The sequence below is a fragment of the Mesocricetus auratus genome, unplaced genomic scaffold (genome assembly GCF_017639785.1).
Source record: "Mesocricetus auratus isolate SY011 unplaced genomic scaffold, BCM_Maur_2.0 Super-Scaffold_100009, whole genome shotgun sequence".
NCBI lineage: Eukaryota > Metazoa > Chordata > Mammalia > Rodentia > Cricetidae > Mesocricetus > Mesocricetus auratus.
The window spans coordinates 11,802,496-11,827,323 of NW_024429193.1; the positions used below are offsets into that span (position 1 = coordinate 11,802,496).

Below are 24,828 nucleotides of genomic sequence, written 5' to 3' on the forward strand. Positions count from 1 at the left end.
CAGGGTGTGTCATTTCTCTGTTTTCCACATCAGTGCTTCCAAATGATGAAACTGTAATTTTGACCTTAGAAACAACTGCTCATCTAGTTTTATTCTCTAGCTAAATGATTCAGAGGTAATTTCAGACTTATACTGATCTTCTCCAAGCTCGACTTTAAACCTATTGCCTCCCCGCTACGCAAACAAACAAACTTCAGAACTTGAATAATATCCAGCCCACTCATCTGCTGCATAAATTTAAGGTCTTCTACAATCTAGCCTGAAACTATCGCTCAATTTTATTTCCCATTATGTATTCTGCATCGGGTTTTCAACAAAGTGAATAACTAGCCATCTTCCTACTCAATTCCAGGACCTTGGGCTGGGGACTTAACTCAGTAGCTAAAATGTTCGCCACCCAAGCATAAGGACCTGAGTTCGATCCTCAGCACCCATTATAAAAATCCAGGAGTATGTGTGGTCCCAGCACTGGAATGGTGAAGGAGACAGAAGAATTCTTGGTGCTTACTTAGTAGGCAGTCCGGGTCAGCTTCAGTGGCAAAACTTGTCTCAGAATAAAATAAAATCACATAGATAGCAACTGAAAAAGATACTCGACATGGACCTCTGGTTTCTTTATGTATGCACATGCAAGTACACATATGTGAATGTGTATGTACACACACACACATACACACACAGAGACAGAGGCAGACAGAGAGAAAGACACAGAGAGAGAGAGAGAGAGAGAGAGAGAGAGAGAGAGAGAGAGAGAGAGAGAAGAGTAGAATAAAATCATGTCCAAAACAGTGAGTGAGTGAAACCTTATGTCTTGTGCTGAGGGGAACTCCCCCTCTCTAGCATTTTCAATTCATGATACTCATGAAACAGAGAGCACCCATTGTGGACGATGCTATGTATCAGACCTTATAAGTTACATTATTTCCCTTCCCTACAGTATTGATCACCCTATGTGCAGATCTATTGCAGGAACTTCAGCCATTGTCTTTGACCTGACATAGGTCCGCTCCCATGTATTCAGGGTACATTTGTTGAGGACCTACATTATAGCAGAACCTGCTAGAAATGGCAATACTGACAAGATACCCCTTCTCTATGGGAGTTCACAGTCTGATACAGAGGACAGAAAACATGTCGAGCGTCATCATGTCTCAGCTACATTGTGGGAAATCCTTCATGTGTACCTCAGCACAGCAACTACAGTGAACCACCTAGGATTTATAGCACACAGCAGCGTCACCTAAGTATTAGAAACATTTCATGGGGTTCTCATTTTATTCAGAGCTTTATTCGCAGTAGTCTAAAAGATCCCATGTAGCTGCCCTTTTGGCATTCCCCTGGCTTTGTTTCTTACTATATATAGCATTTCCTTGTGTTTTCTACACCAACCACATTGGCCTATCATTACCCCTCAACTTGCCTGCTTCAGACCCTCTCCATTTTGCACTGACCACTCCCTCTAGTTGGAAAGGTATTTTCTAGATACCTGCTTTGTCAACCCTTACCTCCAGTAAGTTTTGGCTCCAATGTTTCCTTCTCAAGGGACCCTGAATCAGTCACACTACTTAACTTGCTATATGGCCACATTAGTTTCCTCGCCTCAGCTACTTCCCTAGATGGCATTGTTTCCTTCTAGCCCTTCTGTGACTTGGTGTCTATATTAATTTTCAGCTGTTAGCTTACCCTGTTTAACTCCAGGACAGCAAAAGCAGTACTTTAATGCCATTCACCCATATGTTTTATGGATGTAGAAAACGACATAAAGAAAAGTAGGGCCTCAATGTTGACTTTATAATTTCTATACTTTTCAGATACCTAACCCCTCATTGTAGAGTCATGAGAAATCTAATAATAATCGACTAATACATCACTTTCAGCTCTCTGCCTTCTCTTTTCATCATTCTCAAGGGGGAAAGTTCTATTCTTCATTTTAATCTTTCATGTTTATCATTGTATATGTTTTAAACAGGTTGTGTTTGCGTGTGTGTGTGTGTGTGTGTGTGTGTGTGTGTATCCATGTTAATTCAGGAATTATTTTGTAAACATTTGCTGTTTTCAAGAAAAATTTTGCTTTTAACTTTTACAAAAGTCACCTAAGTGCACACTACCTTCATGTTCTTCGAGCCTCTTTTTTGTATATAAGGCACTGACAGATATTGTGGGTATTTGTTGTTGGCTAAACAATACATTTAAAAATATATTAAGGAGGTAAAATCAATGCAACTCAGCAAATAATAAATGGGCACCTACCATCTGAAAATGTTTACAGGTTCTACAAACATGGAAAAAATACTTCTGCTCTAAAATTGCTTATAACCTCTTGGGTAAGAGAAACATACAGACAGCTCATTGTAAAATAAGACAAATGAAAGGAGCAGCAGAAACCTACAAAGTGGGATGGAAGAATCACTGAATTGTGACCATCTAGAAAGAAATATTCATCTTTCTTTGCTCTATCAAACCCTGCCCTGCACAATTTCTCTCAATAAACAGGTTAATATTCAAGTAACCAGAAGGCCAGTTAATCAGCTACCTTGCATCCTCAACTCATCCACCAATAAGGGTCTAGCCTTCTTCATTCTTTTGTGCATTTTGCAGCGTTTGTGTGGTATGAAAGCAATACATGTAATAATTGAGCTAGCCTTTAAAGCCAATTGTAGCTTTTTACTTATTTGGCCTCTCTGCTCCCCATGGTTTCCCAACCGTGATGGATTAAGACAGAGGCTGCTCTGAGTTCCTTTGTGAAAAGTTATGCCCAGGATGACTGATTGACAAGTGGAGGTTTTTTCTTTTTTCTGGGGGAGAAATATTTCCAGGGTCATGCTCCTTGTATTTGCAAAGAGCCCTGAGAGCTCCAGAGAGTGAAGAGTCAAGATTGACTTCTTGCTGATGACGGCAGTCTTCCTGACAGGACAAAGCAGGAGAAAAGGGAGATGGAGGCTGAGATCAGTGTCAGGAGAAAAACCAAGGAGGATGGTTTCAAAACAGGAAGTTAGATATTCTGCTGTAAACTGTAGTTGATAGCTAGAGGCTGCAGAAACTGACAGACCTCAACCCCAGTCAAAATAGAGGCTGGAATAACAGCTGCCAAAGTGGGTGTGGTCACTCTGAAGATGGCTTTCTGTTAAGACACAAAAGCCTCTCTGAATTTCTATGGACTTGTCATTTCTCTGGCATTACACTAAATATGTCTGGGCACATGTTTCAATTCCTGGGGGGAACAAGCGTCATATTTCTAATACTCATATTCATATGCAGACAAACTATATCTGTATTCTAATACTCATCTTGATTTATTCATAAGGGCCTGCAAAATTCATGCTTTCATGAGGAAATGTTTTAGCTCTTCATATCTCTTTTGTGGTCATTTTTAAAAACTGCATGACTAAAAGGCAGGAATTTCATCTTGCGTTCCCTCATGGAAAAAGAATGAGTTCTAGACACTTTAGGTCTTCATTTCTAACTACAAAGTCCTGGATTTTGAAAAAGGGTATTTTTATCCCTGGGAAATAATCTTCTTTAGAAAAAAACATAGCTGAAAAAAAAACTAGTTATATTGGTATGTGTTTAAGCCTTTATATTGAGAAGGGAGATTATTAGCATAGTGGTTTGAGAAAATAAGTAGGATTCCTGTTTAATGAAACCCATTTTCATTACTGGCTTGCTCCGTGACTAGATAGCCAAAGGCGGGAAGGGAAACAGAAGCAGGAGCTGAGTGGGGCTGCCTAAGAGGCTGAGAGGAATGAGCTGATTATTCTAAAATCACAGGGAGACAAAGCGAAAGTCTGGTGGGTTATGTGGACACAGGAAAAGTGTGGAAGGGTCTCTGATAGGATGCCACAGAAAGAGCCAATTCCAGTAGTACTCAGCCACACACCTGGCAAAGAATGTTTTTGTAACCCAACCTGAAGGTCAAGGTGTGGAGAACTGTCCTCTTCATAATTTTATCACCAACAAGTGTGACTTGTACATCAGTGAGAATGAAACTGTTAGGCTTTACAATGAATGATTCTTGGGAATTCATACCACCTTGGACAAACTCTGGTTTATAACCAGAGTTCAGACACAAGGAAATTATGTTTATTTAGCTTTGCGCAAAGAGAGTAGCAAGCACACAGGCACCATGAATTGTTAATAAGGATATAAATAATCATTTAAAGGGAAAAATTCCATTTATTGGTATATGTTTAGGGAGTAGCCTTTAAACATAGATGGGAACCAACCAAAGGTATAAGATCTGGCTTATTCCTCAAAAAGAAAGTTCCTAGCATGACAGCCCTAGCCATCCAACTCTAAATTAAAGAGTAAATACACTTCACATTTGACAGATATTAACAGGTGTGATTCAATAATTTATGTAAAGGGTAGAGTTATTCAAACAAATGAAGTTATAGAAATGGAAAGCATCATTAAATTTCACATCTATATATCCTTCATGATGCCCCAGTTGTCAAGCAAGATTTGTATGGAAGTGTTTTCCCCATAAATCATTTTTCAAATGTAAAGTTAGAAATCTCTGTGCCCTGGAAAACATCAGGAGGAGCCACAGTATATAATTAGTTGAGAATGGAGTCGTGCTTGTCACTCCTCTAATACCAACACTGTCACCCAGGCCTCCAAAAACATTCAATCAAGCCTTTCTATTGTTTACAAATCAGATGCAGACCTAAATAGTGCAAGGTTAGACTGTTCTTCAGAGAGCTCCACTTCCGGCATAACGTCACAGCAAGCTGGAAACGCAGAGATTCAACAACCTTTTCCCTTGTTATTGATCTCCCCACTCCAAATTATGCTTGCTGCCTCTAGATTTTTCTGCTGCATTTGCGCCTTTTCAGGTGGAGCTGACAATTCTGAGGTCACACTGGGTCTTCAGTGGCTAGCTGACAGTAGGACATGGCTGTTTGAGCTAAGTTACTAATAAGTGAACCCGTGGAGTGCCATTTCATTAGCGACCGTATCATTAAAAGCATCCCCTCCCCGATGTGCTCATTGTTCTTTGCCCAGCCTGGTCCCTGCCTTGAAGCCTTAAAAAGAAAGAAACCATGCTAGCCTCATGAAGCTCTGGGACCAGCTAATTAGTGGCCCCCTTCCTGCAGTTCTTTCCTTTCTATGGTGCAGGCGAGAGCTCCTCCTCGCACAACTGTAATTATGAATGGACTTTTTTAAGAGGAAGGAAAAAGAAGATCGGAGATAATAAACCAGACCAGGAAGCAAAATCACATGTTGAGAGGTCTAGGGGTTAGAATTCAGTAGCCATATTGTTGGTACTTTTTGGTTGATCTTACAAGTTGCTGAGTCCTAAGTCCTAGATTAAAAAGAAGATCCACCATTTACCACTTACTACCTCTGTAATCTAGGGAAAATACTTGCCGTTTCCCAACCTTGCTTTGCATTTGTGAAATGGTTATAAGAATGTTATAAAATGGGCACAGTCAGAGTGTCTATTTTGTGTAGTATAACACAACGTTAATTAACACAAATGCCCACCGCTACTGTCTGCTATAACACTCAGCATCAGTATCCCTAAAATAGATGAAACATGTCTTTCATAGAAAGTCTACTGGAATAATGTACATCACCAATGCCCTTGTGCCTTCAGACTGAGTTTTGTCTCTAAACTCTGTAAAGTCCAGCTGATCCCTCTCTTGTTGCAGTACTTGGCGACCTATGCCGTCCCCTCTCAGATTAGAAAGCCCCCGAAGGCAAGTAGGACTGGAGACAAAGTCACATGCTCTCAGGAAGACTTGCAAAGACTATCATCCACCCACAGAACTGAGACAGGCCAACTGAACACAATGTGGAGTAGATAGAAGCTCTACCTTAAAAGGCCTTTGGTCTTTCAACACATACATTTTAAAACCTTAACTGTGCACAGCATACAGTATGGATAGAGTAGTGAGGAAAAGCATAAATTCATTGCAGTTGTGATTGGCTCTAGTCTTGGAGATGTTTTTCTTATGGAATAATCTTTAGGAATCTAGTGTTGCTTCAAAACGTGTGTGTGTGCATGTGTGTGTGTGTGCATGTGTGTGTGTGTGTGTGCGCGCGTGGTGTGTGTGTACTTACACGCAAATAATTCTACAATAAGCACTTCTTTTTCACGGGTCCATGGAACATCAGGACAATTTCGTTTCAGATTCTCAACGGTCTGTGCTGGGCTACCAACTTCAGGTCGGGTTCAGAGCACAGTTGTATAGCTGCTTTCAAGGTCCAGGATGAAGCTGCGACTGGAATCTAGAATATTCTAAGCATAGGAGTCCAAGTGCCCAAATCCAAGCCCCAAGTGTATGTAGTACTTTTGCTCGGGTCATACCCCCTAACAGTCACTAGATTAAGAGGTCACATGACCAAGCCAAACACTAACAGGGTTAGAAACTTCATTTTCCCGAGCTCTTTGCAAAGTCGCATGGCATCCAGAATATGGGACAAAATAGGAGTCCCATATACCTCATGTGACAATTATGCTCCAACCTGGGTTAACCAAGTTTAGGACTGAGGTGTGACCAGCGATTCTCACGTACTATTTTCTGTGCTACCCTCCTACAACGTACGTAGATAGTAACCAGTCACCTTGTGCCTTTCTGCCATGTGTCTTGATGTGCTGGGACACACTTTCCAATGACTGCATGAGGTGATGGGGTACATCTCACTTCTAAAGATAACTCCTTAAGCCCCCAAGAAAGCATGGAAGAACTCTGGATACATTACAAATGGCAGCACTCATTCTCCTTAATTGAAATGTATGAGTGCCGAGGAACAAGGGTAAAAGTAGGATTTTGTCTATCTATCATCGTGACAAATGGGCAGTTTATCGCTTATCATTTGCTCAGCACTGCAGGAAAAGGGTGTAAGTTCAGAAAAATCTATTTCCCACAGAGCAATTATCAATTTTAATATTAAATTTTAAAATGATTTTTAATTTATCAACTGGTCCCCGAACTCAGGATTGGAACTGTCAGATCTCCGCTGTAGATAATAGGCTGACAGCGGGTCCTATCCAAAGTCCATAGATAATGAACATTTAGTAAATCTGTAATGCAGCTTTTTCTTTTTCCTCGTCGTAAATTAATTGATCTTCCAGCCATTAGGGAAACCATCAACCGCTCTACATTTCTCTCTGTCTCCTTTACTTTTTGGTTCAAATGCAAAGCCAAACACTTCTCAGTAAAGCCCAATTTTAATTGAAGACACCCTGGTCCCCTGGAAAATTGACATCATACTGCTTCATTCAGAAGGAAAGTTTTTGGCTTTGATGCACTGTATTAAAAAGGAAAACAGGCAATAAAACTGGGGTGAGTGACACCAAAGTTCTCAGAGGTCAGAAAAGTTTCAGTCTCCCTTTGCCCTTCCTTCTCTTGGGAGTAGGACACCCTTCTGCTTTACCATTCAGTATCTACAAGAAAATTCTTCATTCAGTAAAATCACAATTCTACGTCCACTCACGCTCAGCAAATCCCATAAATGGGAAAGGAAGGATGCTGTCAAGGTCACAGCACACTACTTGGTCCTGACTCTGCAAGGTACTTGAAAGTGTCTGGACTTGTCAGACACTGGGGAACATATTACTGTGTTTTATTGAAATTTCATCTTCCCTGGAATGCAATAGTCAAGGTTCCATCCACTCTAAGATGCTACAGCTCCAGGCATATCTACTCCAGGATCGAGGAGTACTTTCTACCAAGGTCCAAAATTGTTCTCTCTAGCCAGCTTTAAGAGAACATTTTCAATGGAATGATTTAATCTCCATGCACTTAGGATATGATCTGACTGATCAATAAACTATATGGCATAACTTCTGAAACTCAAATTTACCTTCATGTCTTTTCTTTACCTTTTAGGACTACTCTAACGTGTCCTTCACGTGTTCAAGAACAGAATAAAGCAATCAGTAGATTACCGTCAAGATTCATGATTACAAAAGGAAGTTCTTTATACAAGCTATTTTCTTTAGTTAAAAAAAAAACCTTATTTTATCTGGAAATCTGGAAGTGAGGATATCCACCTATACAATGAACAGTAAGTAGTACAATTTTCTCCCCAACCTAATAGAACATGCTAGAAATAAAGCTCTCAAAGATAAACACATCATCTGTTATACGTCATCACAACAAACACTTTGCACAATGACTTTCATGGAGACATCAAAATACATCCTGGTTGAATAGATAAATGCTTTAAAGGCACAGGTATATGAATAGCTGGACATGTACATGACTACAAAGTCAGCCCAACTGTTTAATAACACAAAATAACTCGAGTCTGTGGAAAGAAGAAAAAGCCCAGGTATCTTGTGAAAGGTGTGATATTTTCCCCAAAGGGTAAAATTGAAGACCTGTTTCTTCCCACCCCAGGGGACAAAAGATCAATGCCAGCCGCCCAGCAGTCCCCAGAAGCCCCACAGTGTGATGCAGACCTGGAAGAGGAGGGAAAAATTGAGGTGAGGAAATAGATTTCACTTGTGAGCTTAAAGTAGTTATTATAAGCAATAGGGAAGAAGTAATTATTTTTTAAATGGTAAGCACTACCCAGACAATGTGCCAATCTCCTATTTAAATGTGACTATGTTGAAAGGTAACTGTTGGCTGGGCACGTGCCTTTACCACCGTGGATGTCTTGAGTGTGTTTGAGTGAGAAATATCTTAAGAGTCAGGCAGAATCCGGCAATATGTTGCTGGTTGCTGCTGTTATCTATGGAAGGGGTGTAATGGAAAGACCTCTCTACTCTCCTCAGACAACACCTTTTTAAAAGCTCCAGTGCAGTCAGATTTCAAGACCCTTTTGTGCAAAATTGAAGAGTGAAGCCTTTGCTACGTCAAGACTTTCGGTGACATTTTTCACTTTAAGATGAGTTTTTCCTTCCTTTTGACAACTCGCAACCTCTTCTGTTACAGAAAGAGAAATAACCCGGGAAAAAAATCAGAAGCAGGACTCTGGTAACCCTAGCAAATTGAATCTGACCTCCTCTTCTTCAGCATAAAGCTCAGATCTCCCGGTGCCTTCCAGATGCCATCTTCCTCATCCTCATCCTTCTCCAACCTTTAATTTTATTTCAGGACACAGTAGTCACAAGACCCAGCAACGAAAACAAAATACAAAGCCAGAAAAACCCGTCACCTCCACTCCTTTTTCCAGCTTAGCTACTCTGGGCTCCAAGTATGGAAACTGTTCTTGGAGACTGGCACCCTCGGAAGTCCAGTTCCTTTGAGCATCACTTCCTGACCCAACCAAAAACACCGAGAAAGGAGATGCAGCCAAGGAGCAGCCTTGCTAAACACCTGGCCTGGAGGGACTTGCTGGTCAGAGCCTAAGTCTACAATAAAGAATGCATTTCAGGGTCTCAGAGGGAATCTTTCAAGCAGTAAAACCGTTACCTCACAATCAATCATAAGGACGTGAACATAACCCCAAGAATGACATAAAAGCCTCTGGGGTATGGTGGCAAGCATTTGTAATTCCAGCACTGGCCAGGTAAAGACCTTGGTGTTTGCTGGTGAGCCAGCCCAACCTAATTGGTGACCTCCATGTGTCCTAAGAGAGCTTGTTTAAAAGGAAGTGAGCGACATTACCACAGATGACCCCTAGAGTTGCCCTCTAACCACCATATACACATGCACACAAGTGCACACTCACCTGCAAACACACCTGCATCTGTACACACACACACACATAACACACACACACACACACACACAAAGGATGGTCATTAGGCTTTGAAAATGTAAGACCATTACACACTAAGTAACTTAGATTATTTGACAAAGAGGAGTTATCTTTAAAGAGTCACGTGGGAGCTGCCATAGTATTTCCGCAGCTTTATCAGAGCTAAGGTTCTAGAAAGGAACCTTGATTTCACAAAGCTCTTGTTAGTTAGCACAGTGGTCTTGGAAGTAGAAGTTAACTCTCACTGTAATAAAGTATAGCACAACTGGGACAGTGGAACCAAAGGCCAACAGGAGACCCAACATGCCACAAGCCAAGGATCCTAAGTATCCCAATGAATAGAAAGTAGATTTATGAATGTCTTTAAAACACACACACACACACACATACACACACACACACAGTCTCTCTGCATCTGTTTCATAGTCTTTGAGTTGTAAAACCTCACATTTCTTTATGGAAAGCAAAATCATTTCTCTACTAAATGGACATGAACAAATTTTATGTCTTGCCATCACTCCTTAAACAATTAAATGTAATACAGTCACATTATATTAGGTATACAAGTAATCTAGACATGATTCAAAGTAAACAGGGTGATGTGTATAGGTTATATACAATGCTATACTGTTTTATGAAAGAGACATGAGCCTCTAAGGGCCTGAAGAGACAGAAGGTCCTAGCATCAAACCTTACAGATGCTGGCAGACAGTTGTAGCTATATGCATATTAATATCTTTCCTGTTCGGTAGGTAGACCAAGTGGGCGTGGTCACAGGTACATGGGGGGAAGGCAAGGATAAAGGTCAAAGAAGGAGGGGTCACAAGCTCTCTTGGAGCTGCAGTTGAGGTCTGAGACCAGCAGAGAGCTGACCTCAGTTCTCGGCTTCTCATGTTAGTGACTTCTCTCTGTCTAATAAAGTATCATACGACTCCCCTTCCCCAGGACACTTGGTACAGCTCGTTATCCATCCTCACGGTTCCCACTCTTAGACTTTGCATTCTTAAGGAGCTAGCTCAGGAGCAAGATTAAGTTTATTTCCTTTAACTGCATCAAGTAAGTTCATAAAAGTATAAAACAGTCAATATCCAAACAAGACTTTTTCAGTCTTACTGTGTTCTTAAAAATTCATCCCTCTTCTATTTGCTTTAATGCCTATGTAGCATAAATATGCATGCTGTGCAGCTATGTATGCTCATGCACCTTCGTAGAGACAAACAACAGGAGACTTCTGACCTTGGTCTGAAGAGGAAAAAGTTACTGCAATAACTAAGGACAGAATGAATAGACAGTCTCCTACTTTGAATTAAAGAGGAAAGGGGAGGAACTCTTCCCCAAGAGAGAATTCCTTAAGAGCAATTTAGATTTCAGCCCAAGAGGTATGTTTTGTTAGTCACAGTTGAAAACAATCACTTCTGGGGACACTGTTTAGCAAGAATAATGCAGATCTCCTTGCCAGAAACCTTATGGAAATGTGAGAGGTAGAATCAAGAGGTGTGTGGAGCCTCTGAGTTATGTGGAGTACATATGCTAACTACTATGAAGGTTTCATATTAACTCTGATGAATAGACTATTGTGGGGGGGCATGGGTGAAACCTACTAATTCCTAAACCAATGTTCTTTGATTATTTTTTCTTTTTCTGACTTGCTTAATTTTGCCAAGACTGGGTCACATATGGTGGTTTGAAAGAGAATGTCACTTGCCCAGCTTGTGTATTTGAACACTTGTTTCCCAATTGGTAGAGCAATTTGAGAGATTTAGGAGGTTTTGCCTTGCTGGTAATGGGCTTTGAGAATTTAAAGACTTGAGGCATTTCTAGCCTGCTCCCTGCTTGGTGCTTATGGTTGAGGATGTTAACGCTTGACTTTCTGTTCATTTTATTTGCTACCAGGCCTGCCTGCCATAACGCTCTCCAACCCCTCCAGATACCATCAACCCAAATAAACTCTTCTGTAAGTTGACTTCGTCATGGTATTTTATCACAGGAACAGAAAAGTTACTAATATAGTATGTAATTTACCATTGTTTATGGGTTTTGTAATATTCTCCTGAATAATAAAAGGACCCACTCAGGGATCAGAGACTATGGGCTTAACCCTTAAGATCAGGATATAGTGAGGACATGAAGACTTCTTGACTTGTGAGTCATACGTGTTCTAACACAGAGAGATTTTTCTAGATGTTTCAGCCCACCTCACATATTAGCTTGAGAACTCTGTTCTGATTTCTGAGTTAAACTATGTGTCCACGATGACTTGAGCTGCTTTCATCCTTCTTGTCCATTTTTGCACGAAGCCTTATTCTGTCATAGGGAGAAAGAGGAGGAGGTACCTTTGAAACTTCATTTGCAGATGTAATATGAGAACCTGATACAGATTTACGTGCCAGCATCTTGTAACATTAGGTTCTGCATCTGCACTGGGACCTTGGGCCAAAAGGCATTTTTCACTATAAGAACATGCTCCAACCAAACCTGGGAAGTTTCTGACGTTAAAGAAGACAGACGTGGGTGCGCTGACAATTCTACTTAGTGCTGCTTTTCCTGGATCCAGAGAATGACAGACCATTGAAATAGCATTTGTCCCAGCAGGGACTCTAAAATTGTACTGCAGGTATTACTTATGTTGGGAGGGTTGCAATTAACACACCAGATGTGCAGAGAAAAGGGGCCTTCCTTATTTTCAATAAATGGTAGACTCTTTCTCACAAGCCCCCACCCTCCTGGGGTTAGGATACGGGAACAACAGGTTATTAATAATGCTTCAACCACTCAGAGTAAAATAGCCTGTTTGGGATATTTTTTAGTAAACTTTCCTAAAGGAACTGGTTCTTTTCGCCTGTTCTTCTTGCAACAAATGATGCTTTGGTGAGAGAGATAAATTCAGAGATTGGGATTTGGTGAGGACGTGCTGGATCTCATGCTAGTACCTAGACAGCTGTCCACATTAGGCACGCTGACCTAGTTTTGAACATTTCCTTGCTGGATGCAGTGTTGTCTTCGTCTTTGAAATGAGCATGTGTATTTGACGGAGTTCTAGGAGGACCAAGTCATCTCCCAAATGACTGACTCCAAACTTGTATCTAATTTCAATGATGGCTTCAGCCTCAGTCTGGCAACTGCCCAATGTTTGTGTTTTGTTTAGATTAGAGCTAAGAGCATGTCTTACCACCTTCTGTCCTAGTTTCAACACTCCTCCTTCTTACCATCCCATGGAACAGAAGGTATGCTTATCCTTGCCTCCTCAATCAGTAGGATATTCCCTTCATTGTTTACTTAGTTCCGGCAGTTGTAACAAATTACCATGGACTGGAATCATTTATTTCTCATAGTTTAAGAGGGAGAGACATCCAAAATTAAGGTAATAGCCAATGCAATTCCTGGATGAAGGCTCTCTTTCTTGTTTGTACATATAACTCTCTTCTCATTGCATCTTCTTATGGAAGAGAGAAGAAACTGAAGAAGGATAGGAAGAAGGCTTGGGAGAGAGAGAGGGAGGGAAGAAAGGAGAGAGAGAAAGAAAGAGAGAGAGAGAGACAGAGGAGGCTTTACTTTTGTATCTTTTTATGAGACACTATCACAGTGACCATACTCACATAACATACTTGATTTGCAAGGACATTTCAGAACACCATATGAATAGAGATTATATTTCCAACACATAAATTCTGGGGGAAACAGCCAGTCAATAAAGACAACTTTGATTTCTTTTTTTTCGGACAAGGACATTCTTCAACCCATGCTTTCTCAGATGTCATGTTAGTGTGGTGTGTTACACTTAATAATAAAGGGAAGAGGGTTAACGGGACCAAGACTATAGGAACAATACATCTTTTTACTGCCTTCAAAATATTGTCCTTCTTATCCATCACTGAAACAGAAAGGCTTCTTTTTCTTTTACGATGTGCATTGGTATTTTGCCTGCATATATGTGTGAGGGTATTGGGTCCCCTGGAACTGGAGTTACAGAACTAGAAACATATGTGAGATGCCATGCAGGAGACCTATCTCTCCAGCAATGAAAGACTTTTCTTAAAATTGCAAAGTTAAGAAATCAGCAGTTGTGAGTGAGGCAGTGGTAGCACAGGCTGTTAATCCAACTACTCAGGAGCAGAGACAGATGGATCTCTGAGTTTGAGGCCAGCCTAGTCTATAGAGTGAGTTTCAGGACAGCCAAGGCTACACAGTGAAAGCCTGTTCAAAAAAAAAAAAGAAAAAGAAAGTAAAAATAATCAAAACAGAAAGAAAGGAAGGAAGGAAGAGAAAGAAAGAAAAAGAAAGGAAGAAAGAAAGATAGAAAGGAAGAAAGAAAGAGAGAAAGAAAGAAAGAGAGAAAAGATCAGCACATGTAAATGTGTATGATAAGTATACATACACATGTGACACATGCACTCTCCTGGCTCTGTGACTCTGTGTTCACACACACTAGATGAGGTTCTGTTTGAGGATGCAGCTGTAGGATTTTTAGCCTACGAGACTAAGACCCTTTTGAAATATTTCAAATTTCAGCCGTCACCATGTCAAAACTTACATAGTGTTCCATCACTTGTCAAGGGCAACAGCGCCTTGAACATAGATGTGTGCTGTCAATTTGGAGCTCTCTCCCTCCTCAGACCTTGTGCATTTCCTCCAGGAGGTCTCCGGGAAATAGCTAATCACTGGAGACTGACTTCAACCTCCGCTGGCCTTGGCCTGGGATAAAACACATGTTTCCTGAGAACACCTCATAACTCAGACTTATCAACAGAAGTCCCTCCCGGAGTTGCCACACCGAATATTTATTCCGCTCTCCCAGACTTCCTTGTGGAGGGCAGGCATCCTTGCTGCATTGCATGGAATTAGCTGATGCTTAGACAATCTCTTGTTTTCCCTCTGGAATAATGTAAGTCTGTGTTTTTCTCTTAAAAAGTATACCAGAAGTTATTTTTAAGTACAATCAACCTTACAGAGAAAAAGGGTAAGTAAAGAAGGAAGCCAAGTAAATGAAATCTACAGAAAATTCCATCTGCTAAATAATTATTTGCCATAAACTTAGAGGAGTAAATTGACCCAACATGGTTCTCATCACATCGTGCTTATAAACAGGCCCTTTTATAGCTGGAGGGGGGAGGGGAACTTGATGGAAGCTTCCAGTTATTCACATATTGATGAGCTTTCACCACATAAAATTTGCTGGTAATCTGCTCTCCTCACAAAAATTTTATAACTGATGATTGAGAGATGATTGTAATTGAGTTCATTTTATAACACATTGCTTTTGGTCAAGGACTATGTAACTCTAAATAGACGGTTTTGTTATCTCCTCAGCTGGAAATATCTCCCAGGTCAAAATGACTTTTCTAAGTCCAAAAAGCCATGATTTTGGAAGAGAAGTAGAACTGTGACCAACCTCTCTCAGAGCAAGCTTTCTACTTTGGAAGACATTCTTCGGGGCTCTGGTTTGATAACACACAAAATGGAAACAATCCTCCTAAGGTATGTGGGACAATGACGTGAACTGAAGCTTTCAACGCCTGGCTCCTTTATATAAGGTGGACCTCAGAACAAACAGCACATTTCTTTATACTCGATATATCCACCCTGCAGTTCGTGATCCACGGAATACTGCAGTCCCAGTGTGACCTGTCAATGACCAAGGATGAAGGGTTATGAAAAAGGGTTTCTCACAGGGAATGGAGACCCTAATTTTTTTCATTTGTTCCCTCCCCTCTCTCTTCCTTACCTTGCCACCCATTAGTACCAATCACATTTATAGTCTTAATTTTAGTCCAAAACCAGTTTTTTTTCTTTCATAGTCCTTCTTGGTTGTTTTTGAAGTTAGCTACTATTAACCGCCATTTAGTAGAATGGTCTGGAAGTTATGCATCTCAAACCGGATACCCCTGTCTACTAAGGCTGGTTTAGCAACTGCTTTCCTGTATAGTAGTGACCTGCATGTTTATACCACAAAGCACGTACTAATCTTTCACTGTTCCTCTTTTAGTTTACTCAAAGTTAATATTTGACAATGCCCAGCTCAATGGACTCAGATTGCAGGCTTCAAAATGTAATTTCAAAATGACTAAAAATATACATCTTTATCTTATAGAGTATAAATAATTTGTACTTATATAAACAAACTGGGAGCATGCTTGTTTGTTTATCTGGAATCTTCCTGATGTAATTTACAGAAACAAATTCAAATCGGTTTAAACAAAATCAAAGAGAAATTATGCAATTGTCAGAACCTGCTGGATTTGGGTACTCAAACACTGTTTATCCATGTATGTTCTTGCCCTCATCCTCTCTTCCTTCACCCATCGTCTTGGTTCTGCATTCATGCTGCATGTAATGGCAAAAATAGTCTCCAGAAGCTCGACTCAAATCTTGTCATCTTTAAAGCAAGTTACAGCACAAAGACATGAGGGATATCCCAAACATATCCTGCAAAATTCCTGAGGATGATTCTGGCTAAATCATGTATGTTCCTTGAAGAGCAGAGAGGGGTCAGCTGATTAGCCAAATTGAGCTACATGCCCACCATCATGGCAGGGGAGATACCTACGTTCAGAAAGCATCCCTACCAGTTTGGGACTAACAATTTCTGAAAGGATAAAAGGCTCAGTAAATAATGTAACAGCTATTTAGTGCAATGTGAAAAGATCAGATGTGATGCATATTTCTGCTACTTTAGCTGGGATAAGAAAATCTTTGAGTGTACCTGTTCACTTTCTATCCACGCCCTATCAACAAGAGTTGGAGTGATGACTACCTATGCAGTCTTCATATATTTTCAATCTTATTCCAGCTTAAAGGGAATGGATCTGATAAAAAGGAAACTCGAAGCACAGGGCTCAGTCTGAAACAAGGGTTTTCAAATCCGTGAAGAAATGACAAAAGAAATTTAGAGAAATCTCACCTGGGAGGAAGTTTCTATAGGACACATCTGGACATCACAGGAGATTATGAGCGAGTCATGTCTATGTCTCATATACAAACCAAAGGCTAGTAAACAACTAAAACGCATCTTCAATAGTCATGTTACTATCCACAAATCAACTCTCCAGCCACAGGTTTGTTTTTTAAGGGAATTGTGAGGCCATGAAACCAGGCATAAATGGGGTAATAACGACATATAGAACAGAAACCCAGAGGAAGGTCAGAAGTGTAAAGATTATTTGGTTGACTGAAGGGTGTAAGTTATATCTTCATTTTCTTTTTTTTCCAATTCCCCCAAAGTCCATGTAACAGTCTCTTTGTAAAAGGCTGCTTTCAAAATATATCAAAAACAGCAGCAGCAACAACAAAACCATGATAAGTAGCTCTGAAACAGGAATTTTGCTAGGATCTGAGAACTAAGTAATAAATAAGAAAAGATCTTATCAAAGAACAATGCTCTGAAGGGAAGACAGCCCCTTCCACAAACAATAGTACATGCTGCCCTAAAGTCTGCAGAAAGTATGGTTAGAACATGTGATGCAAATATAAAGGGTCAAATGACATCTGGACAAATGTATAGGTCGCTATCACCCAAAATTATGCCATTGCAGAATGATTCATCTGGGATGGACAGTATCTTCCACTACGTTTTAGATAACCCTGGTAAATTTTTAATCAGGATTGACAGTTGTTCCTAGATGCTGTTAACTAACCAACCTGATAGTCATCCCAAGAAGAAGCATGTGAGAAAACAGAGTTGTCTCAGAGCTTGAAGAGCGAGGATAAAGGGAAAAGAGAATATCAAATCTTTAAGAATTTAGAAATGAAGTCTAACTTTCTCTAGGACACCTAGAGACATAATGAGTCTTAGCTGAGCTTCAGACAGTCATGCTTCCTCAAGAATTCCAAGATGTATGCTTCCTCAAGAATTCCAAGATGTGTTCTATCAGTACATTGAAGGACACTTGTGCTGTATGGGTGCACAATTGGACAATTGGACAATTGGACAATTTATTCAGTGTGGCTGGATCAGGCATCACCAGGAAGAACTGAATGAAATTTACACCATGTATTTTCTGCCTCCCTAGATGCTATGGCCAGATACATGGATTCTTAAGATCTGGGGTTAGTGTGAGTCTTAGAGAACCCAGAAAGACCATCGTCAAATAAGACGACACACAGTTATTGCATTGTTTACCTTTCCATTGCTGTAATGACACATTAAGATAACTAACCTGAAGGAGCAAAGGCTTGTTTGAACTCAGAGATTTGATAGCTTTGGCTCCTGATGTAGGGTAGCCATGGCAGGAATGTATGGTAAGACAGGCAGGGAACTTCATCATTCTAAAAACAAAGAGCTTCAGCCAGGGTCCCACAATCCCAAGTGAGGCTATGCTTTGAATAACTCAAGGATCTCCCATAAGATTCTATATACAAATGACTCATCTACTTTCTTATAGTACCACCCCCAAAGACCCAGACTTTAAAAACATGGACATCTGGGGGACATGTAACATTCAACTTGAAGTACCCACTGGGATGCCTAAGCAGAGTTTGTCAAGCTTGAATAGAATGACAAATTACCAAGGTAGGCTTTGATTCCTAGAAACTGAGCATAGGATTATATATAAGGATTCTGAGAGCATTGTGATGTCTCAGCCCACTGAGAAGACTTCACATGTCTAGGTGGGGGATACAACAGCAGAGCAGGTCTCATCACATCCTGTGAGTCTTTGTAAACATCAGCATAAAGAACTATCAAGGACCATGAACTCAACTAATGGAAGGCACTGCAACAAGCCTTCTTGAAGGACTATTTTTGGACCTCCAGCCCACAATAATGACAGAGACTGTTATTAATTAAAAGCTTGTCCTTGGCTTAGGCTTTTAATAACTAGCTCTCACAACTTAACCACTTCTATCACGTGCCTCGGTGACCTCCTCTTAGCATGACACATCCAACTTGCTCCAAGTCTGCTGGCAAAATCGTGCACCTAGATCCCTCCTCCCAGTTTCCCTCTCCCCGCCTGGAAGTCCTGCCTAGCTACCAGCTGTTCAGATTTTTACTACACCAATTACAGCAATACATCTTCACACAGTGTACAAACATCCCACCACTCTTTGTGGATGAGTATATGCCATGCTTGCTCTTGATAGAGAAATGAAACATTGTTTGCATACATAACGGCATTAAATAATCCAGATTCTTCTGAAGAATTGCCATCAAATTATAATTGCCATAAACAGAGATGCAAGGTCAAAAGTGAAGATGTCTGAAGGAGGCAAGGCTGACCTGGTAGTTATTCTCTAAAGTTCACTGTGACATCTGATGGGTTATACAAGCATGCAATCAGAGCATGTGGCCAAAGAAACAAGAAGAGGAGTGTGCCAGAGCTTAGTGAGAAAGTACTTTTCATTCCAAAGAAAGAGACATAAAAAAGAAAAGAGATAACCCCTCTTCCTCTGGGTCTTGAATATCTGGATGGAATTTTTAGAACTGCCATAGGTCAAAAATATTGGTGCTAGCACACATGAATTTAACACACAGAGGAGAGACAGCTGGGATATTGACTGAGGCACGGAGTTGGTTTCCTGATAGATCCGATGACCTCTGTAACGAATGTCTGAAAGAACAACTTGAGCAGAAGAAGGATTTCATAGCATTTGGTACATCGTCAACTGGTTGTACTGCTGTGGGACTGATTCAAGGTCAAACATCATGGAGGGGATCAGGTGGTTGAGCAAAGCAGCTTCACCTCATTGCAGAGAAGAAGCAGAAAAAATTACATCTCTCAGGACACTCTCTCAATGACCTGCTTGATCTGCCTAGGCTCTGCCTCCCAATAATGTCCATCGTGCAATGAATTCACCAAAGGATTATACCATTGATTGGATCAGAGCAAATCCTAAAGCCCATTGGCTTGAGAGTGACCCCTCAATGAATGAACCCATCGGCGTCACTTCAGGAAGTCAATTCATATCTATCATGGCACTGAAGTTACAGAAACGGTTTTCAGGAGCACCTTATCAGTCAGTCCCCCTCCCATACCCACCGAGAAACAACATCCAGGAGCCAGATTCACATGTCTGAGGGAAGGAGGAGAAGGAGGTCTCTGTTCAACCTGGGTTCTCAATAGACTGGATGAAGCCCGCTCACATTGATGAGGGCTAATGCTTCTTACACAATATTGCTCATGCCAGTTTTCTGCTATTTGCTTTCTTAGGCTTGTGGGGAGTTGTAGGTAAAACCCTCTTCTATGGCAGGGGAGATCCTTATAAAACTATTATCTAACCTGCAATCCCATCAGCCTCCCGCCTCTCTATCCTGCATCACATTGTCTCCTTTAGTGTCACAGTACATCGATGACAATGACATTCTTTGTATTCCTTAGAACTACAGACATGAAGATTGCATTGCCTGTAATTCTTATGTTAGTTGCTGTGCCTGATAAAAATAGCAGAGAGAAGGAAGGTCTCTTTGGACTCCTACTTTGATGGGAGAGTCCGTCTTGGCCGAGAAGGTACAGCACAAGGAGCAAGAGGCATCTGGTCACATTGTGTCTTCAGTCGGGAAGCAGAGAAGTAAATGCTAATGTTGTCCTTGGTTTCTGCATTGTGTTCAGTCCAGGGCCACGGTCTATTCAGTGGTGCTGCCCGCTTTTAGAGTGGATCTTCCCATATTATTTAACCCAAGGCAGAAGTTTCCTTACAGACTTGTTCAGTGGTTTGTCCTTCCCCTTCTGTTTTATTGGGAGAGTCTGCTTTCCTACCCATCTTTACCTCTGTTTTTCCTTCCCTCAGAGTTCCCTTCCATCTGTTTTATATCTAGGGGATCATTATTATGTATTTCAATATACACCTTGCTCTTTCTCATTAGCTGTTGTACCTGCGATTGTTAATACTGTGCATCAAAGCAACCAAGGAATGATAAAGTAGTTTTATTCCTGATTATTTTGTGAAGTTGTTTTCTAAAGAGGTTAGCTTTAGGGTCCCTAGACTAAGTAGCATTAGCCCTCATCAATGTGAATGGGCTTCATCCAGTCTATTGGGAACCCAGGTTGAACAGAGACCTCCTTCTTCTCCTTCCCTCAGACATGTGAATCTGGCTCCTGGATGTTGTTTCTTGGCGGGTAGTGGGGGGACTGAGTGATAAGGTGCTCCTGAAAACCGTTTCTGTAACTTCAGTACCATGATAGATATGTATTGACTTTCATGGAATACCAGAAAAATGGACAAATTAGTCAAATCCACTGGTATTTGAAAAGTTAGAAATGAATCCTATAATTTCTAGAGTCCTTCCGCTTGGTAACAGTTGCTTCCCATGCCTCTCCAGGCTGTCTCAGCTTACCAGCCTGCTGATGTTCCAGCCTTCATGTCCTCGAGCCATTTTCCTGATTAGCTCTTATCCAAAGGGCTGTATCACTCTGGTAGACATGACATTGTGCTACGATGTTTGGATGATGAAAAGCTGACTTCTAGCCACAACAGGGTTGTTTGTGACGGCTATTTAACACATGTATGACACTGTGAGAGAAATCTAAATTAGAAGCATGCAGTGATGTAGAGACTAAGATAAATATCATGGTTTTTTTTACTGAATTGTTATATATAGTTCACTTATTGATCATACACAAATAATGCACGTGTATTTTCGCAATAAAACATTACCAAAGAAGACTGGTAAGAATAAAAAATTTTGTCATACTTCACATAAAGTCACATGAAAGTGACACGTGTGTGTTGATTAGTATTCATAAATATTTGTTAAAAGAGAATAAGTGTATTTGTAAAGGTTAAGTAAGCCCACACAATAAAGTATCTTAGTACTCTATTCATGCATTTTTTTTCTCAATGACTCTAGCTCAGTGGCTTGCGCGGGGACACAGACCACAGCTTTCTAGGGTCTAACAAAGCCACAATGGTCTCTGATAGCTAGGAATGTCTGCAAAGCCATGTTGGTGGCTCTCAAGCCTGGGGAATACCAGTACTGAAATGCCTCCTCTATTTCATTTTCCAAGCTTCATAGTTGGAGAGCAGTCAGGCTGCAGGCATTGTGTTTTGAAAGGATTATTGCACATCCTGAGATGTTAAAGCCACTCAGCTTCTGCCCCCACGGCTTGGGACACCAACCGAGACATACTGCCATCACGTAGCTGCAATGGACTGTCTCTCGTGGCTTCCTGCTTAATGACATTCCAAAGCTCTACTCTTTCTATTACACAGCCTCCTTGCTGCCGACTCCCTTTCTGCTCCTGTAAAGCCTTTTCCTATTTCTTTTGCATTTACCTCATTTATCTTACCTTCACACTTCCCTGACCTGATTACCCTTAGACATCATCACTCCTGTTTCCCTTTATGTATCAGTGGCTCCTACTTGATATTACACTGATATTTTAATATCGTAACGGAAAATGATAAAGACCAATCAATTACATTGTATTATCCATTGTGTTCCGTTGGGATTGATTTGCCTCTATGTAATCATGCTTGCAGCCATAAAAACAAAGATTAAAAAGGAAGTTCTCTATGCTTTTCATATGCAAAGGAGTCATACTAGTTAGCTTTCCTAATAATGCCGCTAAGAACACTTAATCCCACGTCCAGGAACAGAGTCCCTAGGAGTTAGCTGTAGCCATAGCCAGCACCCAAGGTCATGGACTGCACCCAAGGGTGGAGGAATTTCCCCTGCATTATACTTACTTTCTGATAAATGGCAATCCTGTTTACTGCACAGTTTTGCATTTCTTAAGAGATTCCACACTGTCACTTTGCCTTCTCCTTACCACGTAGACTGCCTAAAATCCCTCACACCAAATAAGCTCTAGCAATGTGCAGACAATGATCCTTCCCCATTGCCACTGTGTGGTTCCCCTCCCTAAACTTCAGCGGCTTGCTGAGGCTCCTGCTCCTTGAGAATAAACATATATTAGCTGCAGCCTAGGCACATTCAAACGCCAGGGAGATAATACAAAGCAGGGTAAACAGCTGTCAGGAGGAACTGAAGGCGCCTCCCATTCTCTCTACAGCAGGGAGCGTCTCAGAGCCAGAAATGGGCTTCTAAAGAGATGAGTCACAGAAGCTAAGTCCTCTAATTATGAGCTTCCCCTGCACTGAGATGGATGAGCCAGAGGGCAGGTCCACATGGCAGCTCCAGGCACTGTGGAGAGCACCACCCCTTCACAACCCATCTCAGCAGCTAGAATAGGACTCCTGCAATCCTCAGGACCACATTGCCTTTTGTCTGGTATAAACACGCATGAAGAAACTCTGGCTGTGTGGAAGCTTTGCAAAGCTAGGATAATCGACTGATCTCACGTCTTAGAGTCAGGGAGTCAGGATGTCGCTGGCTCTCTTTGACACCCCTTGCTGCCTGGTTGATCCTCTTCCCAAAAAGAAGCAAACAACATTCATTAAACATCCTTCCAGGGACTGGGGAGTGACCTTAGCCAGCAAAATGTTTGCCAAACAAGCGTGAGGACCTGAGTGTCATTCTCCAGAACCCATCTAAAAAGTCCACCGTGAAGTGCTTTTAATATCAGTACCTTGGAGGCAGAGACAGGAGGATTCCAGGACTTCTGGTTAGTCAGTTTTTCTCAGTCTGCCAGTTCCTGGACAGTGAGAGATCCTGCTGCATCAAAACCCAAGTTGGACCGCTCCTGAGGAATATACTCACACACATACACATATAAACACACACACACGAGAGAGAGAGAAAGATAGAGAGAGGGAGAGAGAGAGAGAGAGAGAGCATCCTAGGTTATAAGCAAAGAGGAGGAATCAGTGACAGTGTTCAAGGTTTGTGACCTCAAAATTTCCAGCAGTATACAGACACATCCAGATTCTGGTGTCTTCCCGGAGATGAGTTCCCACTGCTATTGTCTGCTGCTGCACGGTCCAGATGGGGCATCCCTAGTGAAGCCCCTGAGATGCTGCTCCCAAGGGTCCCACACTCTGAAAATCTCCCTTGTCATTTGACACAGTTCACTATGAATATTTACTCCTGTTTTATTGAAAATACATATGATGTAGAAAAGTGTGGCAGATCCGTGCATTTTAATGCACGTCACAAATCTGTGCCCTGTTTATCCTCTCCCTGGTGCTTTTGAGTTTGTCTGCCCCTTCCCAGCCCTGGAGCCTGCTTACTCAGTGGCAATGGTGGCCTCAGGAGCAGGAGTCCCTCTGGGGGAGCCTGACAAGCAAATGAAGCCATGAGGAAGGAAGGCAGCAAAGCCACCCCTTTTCACAACAAATCTCTGAGCTCCTGCTTGCTCATTTGGTTAGAAAAAAAGTCTCCAGCTGCCCCTATCAGCACCCTCCCTGGGAGAGTTCATGCTCAGAGCCACTGAGTCATTTTTATTGCATAACAAACGGTTATCTCTGAGTGGTCACTATCTCCCCCCTCAACACCAAAGGCCACAAATCTCCAGGGGTACAGGACAGACCTTCAGCTGTTGCCCTATCCACCCCCCATCCCTAATACTGATAAATAAATATGCTCCAATATTAGCAGGACCCATGGAGCGGGACTGGCAGCCCTGAGAATGGAGGAATGATCCAGAACTTTAAAGGAAGCCTTCCAAATGCTTTGTGGCCCTCTTAGCACGTTGAGGGCGGGATAACTGTGGGAATGGGGTCAGATTTCCTCCTCAGGGGAAATTACTCAAATAGGTTTAAAAATTTATAGTGTGTGTTGCGATAATAAATAAATATAAAATGTACCTCCCCAACCTGGAGTCTCTGGCTGAAGATGTCCTCTGGGCTTAGCTCCCTCGGCTGCTGTTTTCACAAAAGCTGGAGAGGGGTTTCCACAAACCTGTTACAAGATGGTGCCTCTCTCGTGCCCAGCTCCCTTCCCAGATACATCTGCAGACTCCCAACTGTAAGGATCCCTCGTCAGCCATCACTGACAGCTCATCCCCTCTTCACCCCGTCTGCTTTCTCTCTCACCAGACCCCTTGCTTCCTTTGCTTATTTCTAGTAGAGGCACAGAAGTCCTTCCCTAATCAACACAGCATTGCTACACCATCCGCAGCCTGGTCACACAATAGCCCAGCATCCTTGAGTGTTCCTCTTCCTACTCCCCTGGCTGGTCCCCGCCCACCAAACACTCCCTGCCACACCCCATTCCGGCTCATAGAAAGGTGGCTGATGCAATTGAACATCAATGTTTGAAATCAAGGGTTCTAACTGGGTACAACTGTGTAACTGACCTCCTCCTGCATTGCAGAATTACACAGTTTGAGGTGAGAT

At 41.6% G+C, this 24,828-nt stretch overlaps 1 long non-coding RNA gene across 4 annotated transcripts; it reads right to left on the bottom strand.

The window, feature by feature from the left end:
• Positions 1 to 739: 739 nt before the first annotated feature.
• Positions 740 to 24,635, bottom strand: LOC110343052. Of its 4 annotated transcripts, none has more exons than XR_002385246.2 (5): positions 23,121 to 24,635; positions 20,927 to 21,102; positions 15,050 to 15,282; positions 14,192 to 14,352; positions 740 to 11,964 (listed from the first exon to the last, which is right to left on the bottom strand). It is a non-coding gene; the product is annotated as an uncharacterized LOC110343052 (long non-coding RNA). The 4 variants fall into 4 exon arrangements; XR_005879270.1 differs by lacking the exon at positions 740 to 11,964 and having other exon boundaries at positions 13,982 to 14,352; positions 23,121 to 24,369; positions 24,526 to 24,635; XR_005879269.1 differs by lacking the exon at positions 740 to 11,964 and having other exon boundaries at positions 13,982 to 14,352; positions 23,121 to 23,234; positions 24,298 to 24,635.
• Positions 24,636 to 24,828: the final 193 nt, after the last annotated feature.